Source organism: Vicugna pacos, chromosome 1, assembly GCF_048564905.1.
Source record: "Vicugna pacos chromosome 1, VicPac4, whole genome shotgun sequence".
Taxonomy (NCBI): Eukaryota; Metazoa; Chordata; class Mammalia; order Artiodactyla; family Camelidae; genus Vicugna; species Vicugna pacos.
In genome coordinates this window covers 32,970,466-32,992,102 of record NC_132987.1, presented here as the reverse complement: position 1 = coordinate 32,992,102, position 21,637 = coordinate 32,970,466, and the positions used below count along the sequence as shown (strand labels likewise).

Here is a 21,637-nt window from a genome sequence, read left to right as displayed (position 1 = left end):
AAAACATTCTTGAGTTCAAAAGATAACACTCTTTTAAAAAAATTTAATTATATTTAACCAGGTTGTTTTCACCTTGGGTTGTCTCTTTTCGGGGCTTCTTGCTCTCAAATTTATTGTCAGCTGATAAGTAATGTCTCAGTGCTTAAATAATCCCGTTTACTTAGTCACTTACCTGGAACTGCTTACCAGAATTTAACTGTTTTGATTCTTTCTTATTTCTCAGGAACAGATCCCTGTTCCCTTGGTCCTGAATGCTGGCAGAAATCCCCTGTGCTGGTTTTCCAAAGGTGAGGCAGTAGAAGACTTAAGTTTTAAGCCCAAACCCTTCTCACTGGGTTTGTCAAATTCACTTTTAATTGGGTGAAGATTTAGTTTTATAGTCTCTGAAATGGAGTTAACACCATTTTTCTCCTTTACACGTTGGTGTGAGACTCAAATGGGACGATGTCCATGTTTGGGAAAACACCCTCTACAGTTTAAATGGAACTAGCAGTGACAGAACCTCTGTTAGGAACCATGCAGGGCCGAGTGTATTTACAGACCTTTGCTCATGTGGTCAAGTGCAGGGTTCGGATATTATTATTATCAGCATGACTGTTCTGACAGTCTTTGATTATTGTGCAGCAAATGCCCTGCTCTAGTTCCTTGACCCTCACAGTGGAGACCTCCAATCCCATTATGTCTTCCTGAGTTGTTTCTAATAGACTCACTCAGGCAGTCCTGGGGTAAGCAACTCAGTGTAACCCTGTGACCTTGGGGCACAGACTGCCCAAAGAGAGACCACCCAGTAACTCAGTCTCCAGATTGCTAGCCAACAGTCTCTGAGTGCTCCCTCTCTCCCACCACCCCCAACTTCCAGCAAATTGAGAAAATCTGTCAATTCCACCTTTGTAATACCTCTTGAATTTATTTCCACCCCTCTTCTTTGTTATTGGCCTATCTCAGGTGGCTGTTAGGTCTCACCCAGACACCTGCTGTGGGTGTCACCAACAGGCCTCCTCAGAGGCTGGAAGGCCCCCCACCAGCAGGAGGGCGCTGATGCTCCTGCACCCAACAGGCAGCTGGAGAAACAACAGGGCTGGAGTAAGAGTTCCTTGGAGTCCTGAGTCTCAGAATCCACTTTGATTTTTACTGACTTCTGCTGCCTTAGCCCTATTGGTCATGTCAAGGGGGTGACTTGGTGGCATGTGTTAATGGGTTTTAGTGTCCCCATTATTTCCGTCACAACCCACTAGACCCACCCCAAAAAGGTACAGTCCAAGTCTGCCAAGCGAATACAGCTTTATGCTTCAACACCCCTTCTAATGAGATTGCCATTCTTGAGCTCCTTGGAAGGTAGGGATTCCAGAGCCATGCCATCTAGTTCTGCACCTGGATCTGCCTGACATTCTCAGTGCCTGATTTGACCTACTCTGCTTGCTGGATCCAGCTCTGCTACTTGTTTCCCCTCCGGGGACTGCCTGTTCCTAGATCTTGATCTAATTCATCTTTCAGACCCCTGACTTCTTCACTCACCTGTGGTCGGCTGCAAGCTCCAGACCTTCCTGATTCACCTTCAGGTGAAGGGAAAGGGAGTTTGCCATGGAACTGAGCATAAAAAGTCAGGTTCAAAGAAAGTAGATTTTAAGTGATTTGACTATTTTACATTAAGACATATTAAACACACACACATTTATATACACATACACAATTACTGAAACGAATATTCACAAAAACAATATTTACCACCAGCACATGTGAGGCACTGTGATATTTTCTGTTCAGTTCTATTTCATATTTAAAATAAGTCACCGCTCCTGACCCACCAGGTGCTCCTGATTGTTTGAAGGAGGTTAATTAGCTGTTTGAAAATGCTGATCTGAGGAAAGCTTTGTGTTATAAGTGGAACAAAACTGAACTTGTTTATAAAAGTAACTGAAATTTATCAGCATTTCAGTTGTTTGTGAATTGTCTCCTCTTCTTTTACCTACCATGGGTGGATTGGGAAGGAGAATCCCCCAATGTATCTCTTTTGAAAGTATGTGTCTAGAGTAGAACAACTTTAAGAGGTGCTTAGTTTTCAGTCAAAGAATTTGGAGTACATGCATCAGGCATGTTGTCTGGTTACCTGTAATCAGGGGTTAAGAAATGCACTATAATTGCTCTGGGTAATTCTGCCATCTTCATGAGTGTTTCTCCTGGAACTGTCAATTTTATTGCTGGGAAATTTAGGATGGGGGTACAGATTGCTATTAGAGCTCTCAGTTCTAGGCTAGAAGAGTTAGAAGGAGCAAGAAAGCTCTCAGCCTGGGATGGGATCTTCACTGAAGTCTGACAGTCACAGCTGATGGTGCTGAGGAATCAGGAGAGGGGCTGTACTTATGAAGAACCTGTGTCCGGGGGTGGGGGGGTCCTTCAACATGGCACAGTGTGGAATTACCTAGAAAGAGTTTATATTTATTCTTAAATTTTTTATTATGTAGACTTTAAAATCTTAGTTAAAATAGAAGGCAAAACACAGAGGACCCCCATGTACTCTTCACTCAACTTCAACTGTTGTCAGCTTATGGCCGATCTTGCTTCTTCTATACCTTACCCACTCCCTGAACCTGCCTCATTATATTGAAGTAAATCCCAGACATAATAACATTTCATCTATAAATATTTCATTTTATATCTCTAAAAGATGAAGTCTCCACTTTTGAAACAAAACCGCAATACTGTCACCACACAGTGGTGAATTTGTAGAATTCCAAATGCCTGGACCCAAGACCATGTAAGTAAATAACTGGGGGTGGGTATCAGGCATTGGTAGCGTCACAAAGCTTCCAGGTGATTCTAATACTGTTATCATGCTTGGTTTGGAGGCAGAATTTGAATGGTCAGGGCTAAGGACTCTTGTGGAGGATGGTCATAAATAGGGAACATCTATAGCAGATGCCTCTTCCAGGGCGAGCGTCACATCTGCTCATCTCTGGCTATCCTTATCCCTAACAAACTTTCACTTCAGTTCTCAGCTCCCTATAGATGACCCTCAATATCAATGTCTCATAATCCTGATCCAAGTTCTAGACTCCAATCTCAGATATCTCATCCCTCACTATAGGGCATTTCCGTTAGTATGTCCTACTATACTACAAGGTTTACTTAATATGCTTAAAACAGTCTTTTCCCCCTTTTCCCAAACTAGCTCCCTCTATGGATGCCTCCATTTCTGTCACCAGGATGTGCAGAGGTACCCCTCACAAAGCAGATCATGCTCCTGAAAGAATTAGGGGAGGAACCCCAAATGCCTTAAGGACAAGATTCACTGTTCCTAAAAATTCAATGCCAAGGGGAGCATCCTCCATATCCTCCTTCTGCTCCTATGTCTCCTTTGGAAAGTGGCCAGTCCTCTCTCTGTTCCCTTCTCAAGGCCAAAGAAATGCCAATTCAGCATTGAGAGTCATCAGGAAGTGACTGAGAAGCTGGCAAAATCCCAAATTTCATATTTAGGACAGAAGAGTGTGAGGGAGGTCTTTTTACTTCTTACAGAGAGATGTCAAGACATTGTCTTCCTCAGATAGCAAACATGGAAAAGAAATGGACATGTGGATTTGGAGGCAGCTCCTGGACTAATTTGATTTGGTCATCACTGCTCACTTTTTGGTTCAGGAGACCCATTCCTGTGCATCTCCTCTGAATTTCTTAAGACAAGAAAATCCCAACAATTGACATGTTTTACCACAGCCATTTTCACATTCCAAACTAATGAATCTAAGTAGGAGGAGAGGGTATAATTGTAAAGAAAAAAAATCAAAAGCCTCTAGACTAATTAAATTTTTTTTCCATAAAAGAACAAAGAAAATTAAGTGTGTGCTCATCCTCTCAGCTTCATTTGGGAGTTAATAGAGTCAGCAAAAGCCCAGATAAAGCTGGAAACTAAAATTACTTAGGTTATGGAGCTTGTTTAAAAAGAGTTATCATGGGAAGTCTAGGATGCTAGAGTGTGCCATATAGTCAACTCTTCCCTCTTGAGGAAGCTTCCAGAATCCAAAGTTGTATTCTAGAACTTGGCCCACAGAGGCTGGTTAGGTGAGTCCTGGGAAGAGGGGAGTCCACCTCAGCACAGATACTACAAATTTGGAGCCTGGTGTTTGGCATACTTCATCTCCTCTCTGCTTCCTTCCCACCTCTGCCATCATTCTAGGCATCTATCCCTCTCCCCTTCGTTTCCTTACAGCTCTTACCTCACCATTAACTAATTTCATGAAAGCATTAGCCAAAAATAGCTTGATATATTTCCTCTCCCATTCAATAATTCAAACTTCAAAAAATTGCATTTCAGAAAATTTTCAGGTTTTAGGGAAAATATTCTGAGATGGGGAACCTTGACCATCCATTCCTCACATAAAGGTGATTGTTGGGCAACTCACTCTCCTGCTATTGCTGATAAATAATTACTGTCAAAATGCTGCCTTGCTGGAGTAATACACTTCTTCGTGACAAGGATAGTGCCCACCATTATGTCCCCAGGATACAACACAGTGCATGGCATGTAAAATGTGCTCCAAGAGGGAAATGGAGGAAGGTTTTAGAGTCAGGGAAAGGTGGAGCTAGGAGGCCATTTGGAACCTGTCTAATACTCCCTCACACTACAGATGAGCAGACTGAAGACAGAAAGGTAAAGGGAATTGACATTTCTTGGCACCACCATGTGAACTAGTCCAGTCACATATTTCTTTGTTATATCATTTTATACTCCTAGTATGCTTTTATGGTTAAAATTTTTTTGCCAGTACAGATCAGGAGACCAAGCCTCATGGAGGATAAGTAACTTCAAGGTCATGCAGCTGTCAAGTGTCAGAGCTGAGATCTGAACCCAGATGTCTCTGCTTCTAAGGCACAGGTTCACCTGGTCTCACCCACCTGAGTCCTGGCAAGATGCTTCGAGGTAAGTAAACATTTAGGCCTGAGATTGCAGAGCTTGTTAGAAACAGAGCCCGGGCCAGAATTCAACCTGACATCTCATGACTCCAGTCCAGGTTGGGGACACTGATTGGTTGTAAATGAAATAACCTTTGAGGATTCTGTACTTGTCTCCATTATATGAGTACATTTCAAACGCTGATCCAGACAGTAATGGTACCTCAGTGCAGTAGCTACCAAAGGAGGCCTTATTCCATGGCCCCTCTCCTCGTACTGCCATGAGAATGGGCCAGCGTTTTCTGATCACCTGTTTAGGGGCCTTTCCCATTGACTAGCACATCTCCACTTGTTCTTTGGCCGCACTTGCTGAGTTAGTAGCTGTTCTGGAAGAATGACTTTGCTGTTGAAGAACCTTTGCAAAATCCTTGACATACACTGAAAATGGTTTCCAAAAGATAGTCATTTTGTCCTTGTTGCTTTGGGCGTGTTCCACATAAATTTGGCCTGACTTCTTGAAGGGTTAGTCATCCGATCATGTTACCATTCAGCTCACTGGTTACTGTTAGGTCCCCACTACCTAGAGTAAAGCCCAAGGCCTTAACATGACACACTTCTTTTACCCTGCCTCCCTGGCTTTATTCCCTTCGGCTCTCTGCCGTGAATCTCTTGCTTTATCTAAAATGAACTTCTCAAATTTTCCAGGTCCTTCCATAACTACACCATTCCTCCTTTTCTGATGCCCTAATTTTTCAAAACCTAGCTCAAGTTCATCACCTTTGTAGTGCCTTTCTCAGTTCCTGTAAAGCAGTGCTCATGACCTCTGGAGTCTTTATAGAGGACTTTGCACAAATCTCTGACAAGAGAAGCAGCAGGATACCATACTTAGGAGCATTTATTTTGCATTCAAATCTTGGCTCTGCCTCTTTTTAGCTATATGAATTTGATGAAGCTAATTAACTTCTGAAGCCTCAGGTTCATTATTTTAAAAAGTGGATAATGATGATGATGATAATGATAATAATAATAATAATAATAATGATAATAATAATAATAATAATACCTCATGGGGTGGGTCATTGTGAGGATTACGATGATGATATAGTAAGATGTTGAGGACAATGCCTGGTACATACTAGTTGTTCAGGGAACCACACTCACACTATTATGTAACTTGTTTTTTTTTTATCCTACCTGCCTGTGTCCTCTACTAGATACTGAGCTCCTAGAAGGGAGTTAAGTCTTACTCTTCTTTGGGTCTTCCCCTTTGGGTACATGATAGGAAGGCTGGCTACATGGGCGAGTGACCAGCGCCCATGAATAGGACCCTTTGTTCAGAAATGTCCTGTGCTTGAGGTTTAGTGTTCTGCAATTGCATTCTTGAATTTCTTAACAAGTTTATCTTTGGATTTGTAATTTGTCTTTGAGTTTGTGTAAGTGAATGGGACAATAGAGAGTGTCAGAGGGCTTGGAGCCTGGGCTCGCATCACCTCCCTGCCCCTCCAGGATGTGTTCTTAGCTTCCTGCTCTGTGCCCTCTGGTACCCTGCCTCACCTCGCCTCCCCTTCCCTGCCTTCTCCAAGCCAGCTGCTCCCCTCCCCTGGGGAATGATGACCAGGTCACATTTCTAAGATAGGGGGATGCTCACATTCCACTGTTGCTCTGAACCCCATTGGAGTTCTGGGTGTGGGTGTGGGGAGGGTTCAGTTTGGCTGTGTGTCCCATGGTATCTCTGTGGGGCAAGGTAGTGGCCATCCCTTCCCCAGGCTGGCAGCTCCATGGCGCATTAGGTGGGTAACTCAGTAGGGGCCTCTCTAGATCCTACTACTAATCCAGGTCCCACTGCCTCCAGAACAAAGGCTGTAGTCCCATAGTGGGAGGAGTGCCCTCCACTGTGGATTGACATGACTGACCCACGGGAAGGGGAGATTGACTTTATTGTCCTGGGTGAGGTCTCACATGTTCATTTTGTACTGGGCCTACAAATTATATAGCCAGCCCTGCTTGTAGATACTTTACAAAATACGCTTATTGGACTGCAAGGTAAGAGGCCAGATAGGGTAGAGTGAAATAGAAGAAGACAGTATCTGCATGTTCATGGAAGATCACAAGCCTAGACAGTGGCAGGCTCTTAGATGGCTGGGAGCTGGAAGTCCCACCGTCCAGCCTAGAATGGCATGTGCTTTCCACGTTCAAACACATTTTCTCCTTCTTAATTCAGTTATACTCTTCCCCTCCACTCAGATCTATTCCAGGACCCCCCAAATATCTTGTTTTTCTTTTGCAGGGATGAAACAAGGGTCTACTTTTGGGAGATGGCGAAGTAGTGATAAAATCTCATTAGAAAGGGTTCCTTATCATGAATATAATAACTATGCTTAGACTTGTTAAGTGCTTTCTCTTTAGGAGTCACTATTCATAATGAAAAAGCAACGGATGATGAATTCTCGGAGTTTCAATACAGTCTTTGCAGAGAATTTCTCATGGTGAGAGGATAGGGGGACTCCGTCTGAGTGTTTTACAGATCTTTTACTCTGCTCCTAGCAGTTATCCCCAAGTCCTCCATCGTCCCCAAACACCCGTAAATATCCCAGTCCCTAATTACCACGCCAGGAAAGCTCACTTAGCTGCTATAATTCCTTCTCATATGTTACATGACTTGAAAAAAAAAAAAAGAGGATTGAGGTAAACTTGGCTATATAATATCAACAAATATTTATTGAGACCCAGTGCACTACAGACTTCTCTTTATTTGCTAATTCATTTCTGGAAAGAAAGAGGAATGGTGGGGGGGAAGAAGGAGGGAGAGAGATCAGGCGTCAATTTGATATCATCTCCAGTGTATGCAGACTAAGAATATGATTTATAGCAAAACACTAATTAAAATGAAATCATTGAAAAATATTTGGGAGCCCAGTGGAATTCTTTATAACAGAGTGTGATCTATAGCAGACAATTAGAAGCATACATCAAGTCATCCAGCTTGCATGTAAGGGAAAGGCAGGGAAAAAAGGGCCAAAATGAGGGAGGAACAGACCTCGGCAGAGAATGTTTTGCAAGATCCAGTATAAAGTTCCACATCCAACAGCCCTTTTGATAATGCTGAGTGAGCCCACAGTTCCATCTCAAAGATTTTTCCAGCTGGTAGTTTTTTACCTTCTTCCCCAGGTCTCTGCCAGCCTGAGGCCACTGACTCTCATTCTGTCCCCCATCCTCTTTTCCTCCCTCCCCCTCCCCTTCTTCTCCCCTTTCCTACCCTCCCCCTTCCTCTTTTAAAACCAGGGACAGTGTGTGAAATGCTAAATGTGTCCTGTACCTCCAGGCACAACGACATTTCATGTGCTTCGTGTTTTTACATTAATTTATCAAAACACAAGCAACAAAACTGCAATGCTAATATAAAGTATCTATTTGGTCGTTAAAAAAAAAAAGCGTCTAGTGAAAACACACACAACAAAACCCGGTCCGCATTCAAACTGCTTTGAAACTAAAGTGGGATTTGTTTGCAAGGATTTAAATTGGTAAATGATTTGAATTTCTCCACCCCTAGGTGAATGATTTAGATGGCCTTGACCCCAGTCTGACTGCAGGGATTAATGTGGGATAATGATTGCTGAGGCTATCATTGCAGCCGGCATCATTAATTATCCTTATTGATTGTAGCTTTCAAAGATAAAGCATTATGCTGACTGGAAAATACCCTCTTCCTGCAAGGTCAAGGCTAAAATAGGGAAGCTAGATAATTGTATTAACAAACAAAGAAATAAAAATAACCTCTCAGAGCATTGTGTAATTAAGATCCAATTACAACGTTTGTTCTTGTTTACAAAATGACAGAGTTCTTCTTGTCAAGTCATTTTCCCGAAAATTGCTTCAGTACATGGTAATTGCATTATAGCAGGTAACCAGAAAGGAGCATTAAAAGGGGGATCAGTTTCCTTGGATCGCTGCCACGGTTCTTGCTGTCTGACTCACCTAGGAAAGTGTCAGAGCCCCAAGGGACTTGTCTAAAAATACTAATGATATGTTAAATGAAGGGGGTTAGATGGAGGAAGTAATAATTGGGCCTCAAATCCTATTATATTTCTTTGGGATAGTGTAATGGAGCTTAGAGATAGCCCAAGGATGTTATCGCCCATGTCTTCCTTTACCCCCTCCCTCTGGCCACATCATTTTCATTGCTGTGAAAATCTTGGCTCTAAAGCCCTATTAGGTTGTAAATTTCTCTGGTGAAAGGGATCAGTATTACAGCTTCCCTGCTATTGATCAGATTTTGGACTCTTAAAAAAAAAAAGAGGCTTTTAAGTGTAAAACCCAAAGCTACATGTGATTTTCTGTGTGGAAATATTTCAAACAAATGCTTCGGTTTTTCTTCTGCTAAAGGTCTTCTGCTATATGCTCTGAAGCAGCATGTATTAAGGTCTGATTAGAAAAGGGGTGAGCTCTGGGGACTGGGACCTGGTGCAGGAGTTGGGCATCCTCTCTTTAGCAGTGAGGCTGAGGATCTATGCCAGGCCTTTGGTCTCTGGGGCACTTAGTCCCTCCATATGAGGGTGAACCGAAAACTAAGGACATAATAACAACAACAACAACAATTCTCATGTAAGTTGTTTCTTATGTAGTGGGACTCTTGAATAGAGGAGATTGTCAAAAGAGAAGGTGAGGCTTTATTCTTCTCTCATTTTATTAAAAAAAGAGGGAGAGCAAGAGATGGTCACCATTCATTATCATGCAATGAGTTGGGCACAGCATCGAGCATTTTAGTTGTGTTATTTAATCCTCACAACCACTCTGTGAAAGATACTATTATCATTCTCATTTTATAAACAGTTGGGGAAACTGAAGCTCAGAGAGAGTAATTTTCCCACTGATACACAACCAGAAGTGGTGGAGTAAAGATTTGAACTCAGGTCCCCACTAACTGTAAAATCTGTGCTCCTTTTTGATCCAGGAAGAGACTGTACTTCCAGACTTGCACCTCTACTACTTAAACCTAGTCTCTTTTTTTTTTTTTTTGACTTCATCTACCAGCCTCATGCATCATACATTTCTTAATATAGAAGTGAAAGATGGATACATTCTTATTGTAAAAATTCATATAATATGTATGTTCACAGAACAAAATGTAGAGGCCCCCTGTCTTGGAAGCCCCCAACTCTTAGATCCCTACATATAGCAACTTAAGTTTGGTGTGTATTTTTTTACACCCTTCTCTTTGCATGTGCATTATTTTTAATTTTACGTATAATGGGATTTTACATTTTATTCTGCAATTTGTCTCTTTTTCCTTAAGAGTATACCTAAGAGAGATTTCAAGCAGTTTATATAAATCCATCTATTTCTTTATAATGACTTTGCAAACTTCCAGTGTAGAAATATATCAAAATTTATTTAACCTGCCTCTTACTTTGGGGCATTTAAGTCATTTCCAATTGTACAAGTCAGTGCTGCAGAGAACATCTATATACATCTATTTTTGTGGACATACGTGAACATTTCTCTAGGTTGTATTTCTAGAAGTCAAATTTCTGGGGCAGAGGATATGCACATTGTAAATTTTGATAAGTAATGAAAAATTCCCCATCCGAAAGACTGTACCAATTTACACTTAACATAGAATCTGTATATTATAGAATGTGCTAGTTTTCTTCCATATTCACAAACATAGGATATATTAGTCTCTTAGTTTTTCTGTCAGTTTTTGATAAGAAATGACTTCTTATTATGCTTATAACTGTCATTTTAATAGTGAGGTAAAATAGCTTTTATATGTTAATTGGCCTTGTTTATCTTTTTGTAAAGTAACTTTCACAGACTTTGATCATTCTTCTGTTGGATTATTTAATAGAGCTTTGTCCTTTTTTATGGCCATTGAAACATCTAAGCACCCTGGCCTGGCCAGTTGGTTGCTCTTGCTTAAATCGCTGAAGCTGCAAAACCACAGCAATAGTTGATTAATTATCTGAGGCAGCTCTGGTAGTGTCAGTAGCTGTGTCTTCACCAGACTGTTTTTTGTGATGGAACCTTGGCCGATTTTGTGCTGTCTAACCTCCCTTTGTTCCTGCTCAAGCCCCAAGCTTTCCATTGATACGATGAGATATCTGGTGGCCTTCCCCAAAATCCCTTTTGCTTAACTTAGCCAGAGATGATTTCTGTTGATTGTGAAAAAAGACTCCAGAAGTTACAGTCATCAGCAAGAGAGTGGATCACAGTCAAAAGATTGTCAAGAAGATAAGGAAGATCTGGAATTGGTTATGCAGCATGAATGGGGCTAAAGGCAATGAAAATTCTATTGATATTCAAAAATTTGAATCTGGCAGTGCCTGGAAGGGATGGTAAAATAATAATTATTATGGAAAATTATTTAAATTATTGTTTGTGGTGACCTGGAATGAAGTGTCTGTTGACGATAGACATTGTCTGTTGAGTGGCTTTTGGCACCTTGGTAAATTACAATATTAAAATCCAGTTGTACGCAATGGACAACTGACTGAACAACAATCACCACAATGCAGTTAGGATAGCAGTGCAGCTACAATTGTGGGGTTTTTTAAAATAAATATCCTGTCTCAAATTTGTATATCCTGTATAAAAAATGAATGTTTTTCAAACTATGAATGTTTCCTATGTAATACCCGAATGTTTCTGAGAAGAAACTCTTAAGTAGTTAAGAGGTCTATTGAAAAGATACCAAATAATTGTTTAACTAGACAATCTTAGAATTAATACCGAGAATACTCTTTTGCTATATTTTAGTTATCCACTAAGAATGAGAGAATATTACATAGTTAGATTATAACATTCTTGTCCACTTTATTCTTTATGTCTGGTTACAAATTTCTTTTTAACCTCAATAAAAACATGAATCATAAATGGGGGGAAAATGAGGAAAACCATTCTGTTATTGCTGTAAGACAGTATGAAAGAACATTCAAGGTTGTGAGTAGGATCATTGCTCTAGAGCCCTGGGAAGCTAGCTTAGAGAAAAGGAATCACAAGTCCCTAAACTTTTGACTCAAAGCATTGAATTGAAACAGAAGGACTTAACTAGAATCAGGCTAAAAGACTCTTATCTCTTAAAATCCAAGGACTGATATAGCTCAATATCAAATCAAGGTTTGATCCTATGAGCTGCCAAAATTACCCTATCAGTTGAATTTATAGCCTCCTTGGGTTTTCTTATGTGAAAGTTAAGTAATTGATCAAGACAAAGGAAAGTCAGAGGACTGAAATAGGTGTATATAGGAGGTTTCAGAAGAGTTGGGACTATGCTGAGCTCCCAACTCGCAATAAAGCTCCCTTGCTCTCCATATCAAACAGCCTGTTCTTTATGGTCAGATGAGGCTATGATAACATTTTCACCTGAAGAAGATGCTTTATAAAAGGATACCAGTGCTTATCATGCCCTTTTCCATCCATTGTCTCTATACACATAATTAGGTTAGGTGCCAGAATGTGTCTTGGGGCCAATCACAGAATGAAATATAAGATTAGAGGAACTTAAACAGACACACAAAAATTTTTCACTGCTGGAAAAAAAATTTTTTTTTCACTGCTGTATAGTTTCTGGTGAATTGCATTTTTGCTGGGAATGCAAAAGAAAGAGTGTGTATGTTTATAGGGTGTGTATATGTTAGATTTTAGTAGATAACTGTTTGCTAAAGAGATGATACCAATCTTAAATTCACACCAGAAGTATATGAGAGTTTCACTAGTTCCACATCCTTACCAACACTTAATATTGTCAGTTTTTAAAAAAATTTCAGCTATTCTGGTGGATATGTAGAGATCACAGTGTGGTTTTACTTTGTATTTCCCTGATGATTGGTGAGGCTGAACGTTTCCTCATGTTTATTTTCCATTTGGATATTCTCTTCTGTGAAATATCTCACATGAGGCGTATCATTTAAATTTCTTGATTGTTTTTTCTAAAAGATCATTTGCTTTCAAAATATTTTTTCACCAAGATTATCTGTAGCAATTATTTACATTATCTGGATTTTAGTTCTTTGTTACATATATATACTGCAAATATCTTCTCCCACTTTTTAGCTTGCTGTTTACTCACTTAATGGTGTCTTTTGATGAATATTGCTTATCTTTTAATTTTGTTTATGGCATCTTTGCATGGAAATTTAAATTTTTAGGCACTCAAAACTAATATTTCTTATGGTTTATAAATTTTGTATGTTGTATAGGAAGGCCTTTACTGCTCCAGGATTTAAAAGCACTTCTTTTATACTTTTAATTCTCAGTAGTAATTATTAAGTAGTACCGTTGTCTCCATACTCCCTCTTGTACTTGCAATGCCCTGCTTGTAACAAAATAATTTGTATCTATTTTACAATTATTCTCTGTTATGGAAAAAACTTACATTATTTATTGCTGCTCTTCCTTTCCTGAATTGCACAGGTTACTGTGGCTACCTGTATTTTCTATAGATCCCTAAACTTCCACTTAATCATTCAGCTGGTATGTATGAAGCTTGTATTGTATGTCAGGCACTGAGGATGTAGAATTAAGTAACGCTCAGTCCCTTTCTTCAAGGAGCTTATTGTCTAGTTAGGGAGTCCCACAAGTAGTGAATGATTGTGATTCAGAATTCCTGAGTGTGAACCATGATTAAATGGTATGATTATACCAGTAATGGGAAATTCAAATCAGGGCTTGAATTTTAGATATAATGCTACTGAGAGTTTGAAATATATCCAGAAAATGTTTGATATTCCTCACTGCTTCAGACTTGTGAATATTGATTGGATCACAGAACTTTAAATTTGAAAGGGATAATTAGAGATCACCTAGTTCATTCTACAGATGAAGAGAGGCCCAGAGAGGCTGTGTGCTTTGGCCAACTGAGTAATCTGTGTAAACGCTGTGATGTGAAATTACTTGTCTCCAGTCTCTTCATCTAGAACATCTTTCATTATAACACATGTAATTTACTCTTCCTCAAGTGATGTTGAAGCCAGTGATTTATTTTCTTTAGATCAGTGATTTTTTTGGGCTTCAGTTTTAAGACATCATAAAATATTATTGTTCGGTTTTCAGAATATCTATCTATATGTATATATATGTGTGTGTATATGTGTGTGTGTGTGTTTGTATGTGTGTGTGTGTATGTGTGTGTATCTTCTAGGCAGGAAGCTTTTCTGAAATAAAATGAAAACTGAAAGGTTAATCTTTGGTGAATGAATTCAAACTGAATCATACCTGATATATACTCCAAATAGATGATGTAGTTGACTGGCATGGATTATGTAAGGGTTACAGTCTCTGGCTTTGGATTCTAACCTAGCTATTCCATTTACAGATTCTGTGACTTGAGAGAAAAGCTAGTTTTTACCCTCTCTGAGCCTTGGTCTTTCTTGGTAAAATGGGATAGTAATACCTACATTATCGGGTTATTGTGAAGATTAAATGAGATAATACATGTAAAAGGATTAACATAGGTCCTGGAATATAGTAAATTCCCTGTAATTGTTGGCTATTAAATTGTTAAATACGGACCATTGCCATTGACTTGTGTAGTCCCATTTTTTGTGTACCTTTTCTCCATCTTTAGATGTTTTTGTGTACCTGCACTTCTCAAATATAGTAAAATCACTTGCTAGTATCAGCATATCATATTATGGTGTGATGGAAGTAGTTTTCCTTCTCCTCAGATTGTTACTTCATGGTATTAAAATATGCTGTTAAGATTTATAGTGCCAAGGTATGTAAAGGACAATCACTAAAACATCTAGGTATATTTAGAAGACTTGGAACTCGTAACTATTTCATTTTAAAGTTGATGTTTAATATTATTTCTTTGTTATTAATGTTCTAATTACTCAATCAAATAGTTACTGAAACATGTGAGCAATACATGGTCCCTGCCTTTAAGACGTTTAAAGTAGTTAAGATACAAGTCATAACCATGTGAAAAGGACAACACATTCAGAGCATACAAAAGGTATGATAAGGCAAAGGAAAATAAGAGCTATGATATAAAAGAAGGGAGAACTTTTTGACTGGCAAAGCCTAATCTGGAAAAGGCTTGTAGATGAGGATCGATGAGAGCTGGATCACAGTGGGAAGAATTTGGGGTGGAAGGGAGGGGAGGCGAAGGTGTAGGAAGGCAGAAATTACGTTAGGGAACATTAGTTGACCAATTGGCCTAGAAGAGAGAATTCATGAAAATTTAGGTTGAAGGCAGATTATGAAGAGCTTTCATCTACTTTAAGTACACAAGGTTTGGGAGTATAAATTTTGTTTGTTTTTTTGGCTTTTTTTGACAGTGAGAAGAGCCAGTGAAGTTATCAATTTGGGGAGTAAATTCAGCCAAGTGGTATTTTAAAAAGATTGTATCTGTTGGTCAAATTTAGCCTGAAATCTGGGGGAAAACTAGTGATAAACAGATCATTTTGTAGGCACAATTATGAGGTAGTGAGGGGCTGAGTGGTGAAAAGGAAAAAGATGGGAGAATGTAGGGTGCATTATCATGCCAAATTGCCAAAAAAATTGGTTACTGACTGGAAATGTGATAAAACGCACTACCAGTTACAGAAATGGGGAAGTCAGCAGCAGAGAGTTAGTGCTGGTTAAATTTTTATCAACTTGAAATTTGAAATGGTGGCCAAATATCTATGTGGTGTTGTTCAGTAAACTTCAAGATCAAGACTAAAAATGTAGATTTGAACATTGTCACCAAGAAGTTGGTGGTAGGGGAAGAATGGTTAGTGAGATGAAGTTTTAGAGATTTAGAGATGGAAGGAAGGAATGATACAGGAAGCTAGCTAAAGGGAGGAACAAACAAATCAAGTGTTCCTTCTCTTTTTTCCAAAAGATGGGGAAGGCTTGTGAGCATTTGATATTAGAAATAATGGGGAGAAATTAAAAGTGTTTAAGAGTGAAATTTTGTAGAGAGGGGGCCTTAATGTGAACTATGAAATCAAGAGAATGATGAGAGGGAGCCCGTGATGTGATGACTATTTCCCTTGCAGGGTCCTGAGTAACTTCCTATCAGGCTTTGAATGGCATTTATAAGACATCTTGCTCAGGATAACTTAAGTTGGAAGAAGAAAGAGTTTTATACTACGTATTTTCCAACTCTTCCTTGGGTAAGATTGTCCAAGTAGAACAGAGCTGCAAAATGGTGCTGTTGCCTCTTTTTGCAAAAACAGTAAAAACCCGGTATCTGGATTCTATGTGATATAGTGCTGGTAGGTGAGACATTTTGCTTCTTAGGTTATGCTGGCAAAATAAAGAAAAATGTAAACACTTCCTGACAGAAAATTAGGCAAATGAACTTGTCAACTGCTGAAGTATTGCTCGAGTGCTGGGGTTTGGACTTGCAGTGTTTGATGTCACAATTAATTTATCATTGTCAAAGTATGACTTCCTGCTTTTGACCCCACACCAAAAAGGCGTAAAAGAGTTTGTGAAGAAAAGCTTCTTGGAAGTCAAATGGCTCATCCAAAACAACATTTTAATGATTTAAGTAAAAATGAATCAGAAACATGTGGATTTAATTTCCCTTAAAATTCACATGGGTTTGAGACTTAAAGGAAAATAGTACTTGGCACAATGTGTTTAGGATTTGGTTAAACTCAAAACATTTGAAAAACTCTTTGGAACACTGGATGACTTCGAAATACATCTGGGTTTGCCTGTCCATATGGGCATGGTTACAAAAGCCTCATCCTTCGTGGCACCATTCAAACATTCTATCAACATACTTCAGTTTTCAAAAGGCTTAATTAGGATAAAATCAACAAATTTTATTGATTGCGTGCTATGTGCAATCAATAAAGTAGAGAGCCACAGTTTTCCCCATTTCACAGCTGGGAAGTCTTGGTTAGACTGTGGTCAAGGGAAATCCCCATACGAAGTCAGAGTGGGCTACTAGCATGGTCCTTTGTGAATTAGAATTCTATTACATCAGCCATTCCTATTTATATCCTTCGTTATTGTAGAATTCCTTTCAATTTCAGGAGCATGAAAAAGAGAAAAGTTATGTTATATGGCACTGAGATCGTAATCAAGCATTGCTTTGGGTTTTTAAACCATTACTTTAAATTGTCATTTTGGTGTGTGTTGAAAAGACAATACATACTTTAAATGTTACATTGGGGACGCTAATTAAAATAAATAAAGAAGGCCATGAAAATGAGGGAAACCAGTGGTTGGCAAAGTAACCTCTTTGCAGTTGCAACCCCAACTAACCCACATGGAAAGCCCAATTGTTAGCAACTCAGTGGCAAGGGGATTTGTAATGAAACCCACAGAGGTTCTGCCCGAAATGTACTCATATTATTTATAGCCAATTATATTAGTCTCAGAGCTGAGTGACACCTAGGGAGGTAATTGAATTTCTTAGATTTCTCTCTTTACACTCACTGCCATGATCAGAAAAACACAATTTTGAATGCTTCTCTCTCTCAGGGCAAGACGACACAGTCCAGGTAATTGGATAAGTCTCCAGGGAAAGCTGGCTTCTCCAACTGCATTTTATAAAAACCTTGATGGAAAGTTGGCCTCAGTTTTTGGGGTGACTTTTTCAAGAGACAAAAAGGATGCAACTTGAAATAATCTCTTCTCATTTTTACCCAGGGAAGTTTATGAACCTTAATCAGACAAAAAGCACTGCTTAAAGAAGCTGCCTTAAAAGGTCTAGGCTACATGAAAGAAATAGTCTTTAGGAAAGGACAGCATTAGTTGTTTGAAAAAGAGTAAAATGCAACTCAAAGAGAAATCCACCCCCTCCTCAAAAAATAAAAAGAAGAAAAAAGAAAAAAAAAGAAAGAAAATAAAATCCTAAATGACTGCGGTTGGTAAACAGGCCTTGGGAGAGGCTGTCATATACAGTGCCTCAGGTAACTGCGATCAACTTAGATAACTAGTCCACAGGTTATAAAAAGACAAAAATGACATGTTGGCATGTGGGAGATACTGGGAAATCTCTATCTACATTCATGGAAAAGTTTATACAGCTCTTCTCATCTCTTTTCATATTTGTGCTCCTCGATGACCATCTGACATTCTTGGCAAACTTAGGAGGAAGTCAACTGTAGATATAATATCCATCACTTTAATTCAGCAAATTTGAGATCCTGAGATTTGAGACTATTGGAGGAAGCAAAGCAGTATGTCTTTCATTAAAGGAGGCAGAGAGGTTAATGGAGACTTCTGCATTACTCAGGGCCAGGCTTCTTGTGCTCCCTTAGCTGAAGCTGTCTTACTCTCATCTGCTCTGCTGCAGAGAAATGAAAATATGCCCCACAAACATGGGTAAATAAACACGTGTTTAGGAGGTAAGACCTTTTTTGGTATTGCTAAAATCTCTTTGGTCTCTCTTTGCTCTTTTTGCTGCTACTACTGCTGTTGTGCAATTGCTGAGGGATCAGTGGTCTTTTTTCTTCAAGGAGGACCAAAGAAATAGCTGATGAATACATTACAGATGATATGCCTACATAACAGTCATGGGAGACATTTCATTTCTTCCATTAATTATATGATGAAGCTAGTCATTCATGGCACTGATTATGCCCATGAAAGGCTGTTTTTAAAAGATGGGGATAGATAGAGGATACACACACACATACACATGCACACACACATATATATATATTTCTCCCTCCCCCTTTGGTATGAATTAAAGCCTCCTTTCTCCCTCCTCTCTTATTTCCACATAAATTAATTCTACAATTTAATAAACTAACAGGTGGTTCCACTTCAGGCTGAGCAGATGTTAGACTGAATGAATGGAGACCCCTCTTGTGTTCAATATATCCCTGAGCTCTTTCTTTCTTTATCTCTTCACTTCTCCCTTTTCTTCCCCTGCCCCCATTTCTGCCAGATTTATGAACAGCTACAGGATGAGCTGTTTTGTTTGAGCAATATGAATATTGATGACTGACACGTGCTGATTTTAGATGTATTAGTGACATTCATAATCCTGAATATGTAGACATTTTTCACCAGATAATGAGGTACCAGATTGCCATACCAGGAAATTCCCTTCACTTGGTGCTTATAAGTAGATAATTTCTATTACTTTACAGATGGGACTCTAAATTGGAAGCTTATTCCAGAAGAAGTTAAGGGAAAATATAAAATTAGGTTCACAATTCAGAAAATCCCTCTGTTGCTCAGAAGTCTGACATATTATTTCAGTGACATCTTTGATTCCCTTTGTGGTCATTTCTGAGAAATAACCCCCCAGTTTAAAAAAAAGAACTTTCCATGCCTTCTTCCTTCTTCTAAGGTCTAACTCAGAAATGATTCCTTGTTCTTTCTCAGTTTCACAGAAACTTTATACAAAATGGGATGGAAGAAGTGAATCAAAAGAATTGTTACTTCCAACAAATCCTCTTTTAATTGTTCACCCAGAGAAATACATTCTGACAATATTCAAAATAGTGATCTTTAGGTGAAAACTGTTTTTTATATTAAAATCATATATATGTTTATGCTTCTGACATAATTTTAGATTGTATTTAATGAAGATGTATTTTGTGAATCCTGCTTCTGACTCCTTACTAAAAATATACCTGGAAGCTTAATGACATGTTCCTGGCTCTCTGAAAGCTTTGATTAAAGTCATTGTCTCTCCTTGGGACCAGCCATATATAGCCGGATGTTGGTGATGAGAGGAAAACGTCACCCTCAGCCATTGATCAACAAGATTGGGTTGGGACTGATACTATCTATCCTATTCTTGGCTTTTTCCTCCTTCATTCTTTTTCTTAAGGTTTATCCTTCAGTAAGAAAGGAAACTATGAAGCAAAATTATAGATGATGTGATTGTTCCCAGTGTTGGGATAGCTCTCAGTCATCTAAGATTTTTGTTGGAAAAGCACTGAAGTGTAAATTTCATTTCTATCATTGATTATAGATGGGTTCTCTGAAAAGTTACTGACATTGTTTAGGTAGGTACACAAATCAGTTTCTTACACTATGAGATGGAGTTGTCAGGACCTGTCGGGTTGCGGAGGGTTCTGGGAACATGGGGTTAGTGTATGAGTCAGAGTGTGGTGTGGGAGGAAATTCCCCCACCCAACCAACTGAATACAAAGGCCCACAGTTCTTCCACTTTTGTCTGGTCCTGTTCTGCTCTCTTAATACCATTGGGTTCAACAGCTTCCTTTATCATCCACATCCTGCTTTCTCTTGTTCCTGACCTTGACTTTATCTATCAGGCTTACAGTGTACTTGATGTTGACTTGACAAGGTGATTCTTATCTCTTACATTCCTTACTTGACTTCCTGTTTGATGCTTCAATTGCTTCCTAAATCTTTACTTCTAAGTTTGTGACTCCAGGCTGACAGCCTGGCTTCAGCTCTGATAAATTCTTCCTAACAAACTCAGGATCAAGGATCTGAGGCCTGTCCCCTGGTAGAGGCCAGTGTCCTCTGAATTGCCTTTTTTCAGATAATGTAGAAATAAAATGTTGCTAAGGACAGAATCAAGTACCTGTAATAGTTCAGACTTTGTGATAGGAATTTTATATATGTTATCTCTACTCATGTGATAACTCTAGCCAATGGAGCTGTATTGTAGAATAGTAAGAGTGCAAACTGTAAAATTTGGATCCATAGATTTGAATTCTGGTCACACTTATTAACTGTGTGACATTGAGCAAGTTCCATAAACTCTTTGTGCTTCACTTTTTTTATCTGTCAACTGAGGACAGTAATAGTGCCTATTATATAGAGTTTTTCAATGACTAAATGATTTAAAACAGGGAATGTGCATATAAGAGTACTGGTGCAGAGAAAAGCTTAATAAATGTTGGCTATTATCATTCCTATCTTAGGTCAATGTTTTTTGGAAGTGTAAGTACATAAAATATCATTCTTTATTTGTTAAAGTTATTTTGTTTAGATTTGATTTCAATTACTTATTTAATAAAATTGTAGATTACATTTTCTTTTGAATAGCTATGTACAGTTATTTTCATTTTTGTTTGCAATGAAAAGTGAAGCCATAGAGATATCCTGATATGCTATTTTACATTCTTTCTAATTCCCTTGAACTTCCTCAGCCAAACAATAATAGTATTTGTTCTTGTGAGAAAAGAATTAGAAAATAGAAGCACAAATCTCCAAAAAAGCTGGTATATTACCTAAACTAACAGCTAATTCGATCCTCTGGATGGATGCAATCAGACAAGACCCAAGATCCTGACTAATGATATAAGCTATCCTGCTTCTGTTCTGACATTTCTACTTCTAAAGTATTAGGATCTGATCTTAACTAAACAACACCTAGAGTGGTGAGTTATAAAATTCTATAGAAATGATTCATTTGGCAAGTGCTTACTGAGCACCTACTCGATCTTAGGCAGTGTCCAGCTCTGGTTCAGTCATGAATAAGGCAGGTTAGGTTAGTCTCCTCTCCACTCTGACATTCTAAAGGGGGAAGTGGTGCAATGAAGACCAGAAAAGATGGTTATGTGATGGTGAGTGATGGAACGAGTGGACTGGGCACTACTTCAGATAGAGTAATTGAGAAGAAAAGAAGGAGCCAGCCATGTGAAGACTTGGGGATTGATGAGCTTAAACAGAGAGCACATCATATTCAAGCAAATGCCTTGAAGTGGGAATAAGCATGGTCTACTGGAGGAAACAAAAATGCTCTGTGGCTGGAGAGACATGAAAGTCTGGGAGTAAAATCAAATGCTTTATTTTGATCCAGTTATTTTTGGAATCCTGTGGACCAGGTATCGTATCAGGTATCTTGCTTCTGTTCTACTGACATACCAGTGAT

The 21,637-nt window shown here is 38.9% G+C and overlaps 1 long non-coding RNA gene across 1 annotated transcript in view; it reads left to right on the top strand.

Moving 5' to 3' along the window:
- Window positions 1-220: 220 nt before the first annotated feature.
- Window positions 221-21,637, top strand: part of LOC140696120 (uncharacterized) — a 224,375-nt gene continuing 202,958 nt past the window's right edge. The window contains exons 1-2 of the long non-coding RNA XR_012072165.1: window positions 221-287; window positions 4,763-4,912. This is a non-coding gene — a long non-coding RNA (uncharacterized lncRNA). The remainder of the gene's footprint in view (window positions 288-4,762; window positions 4,913-21,637) is intronic.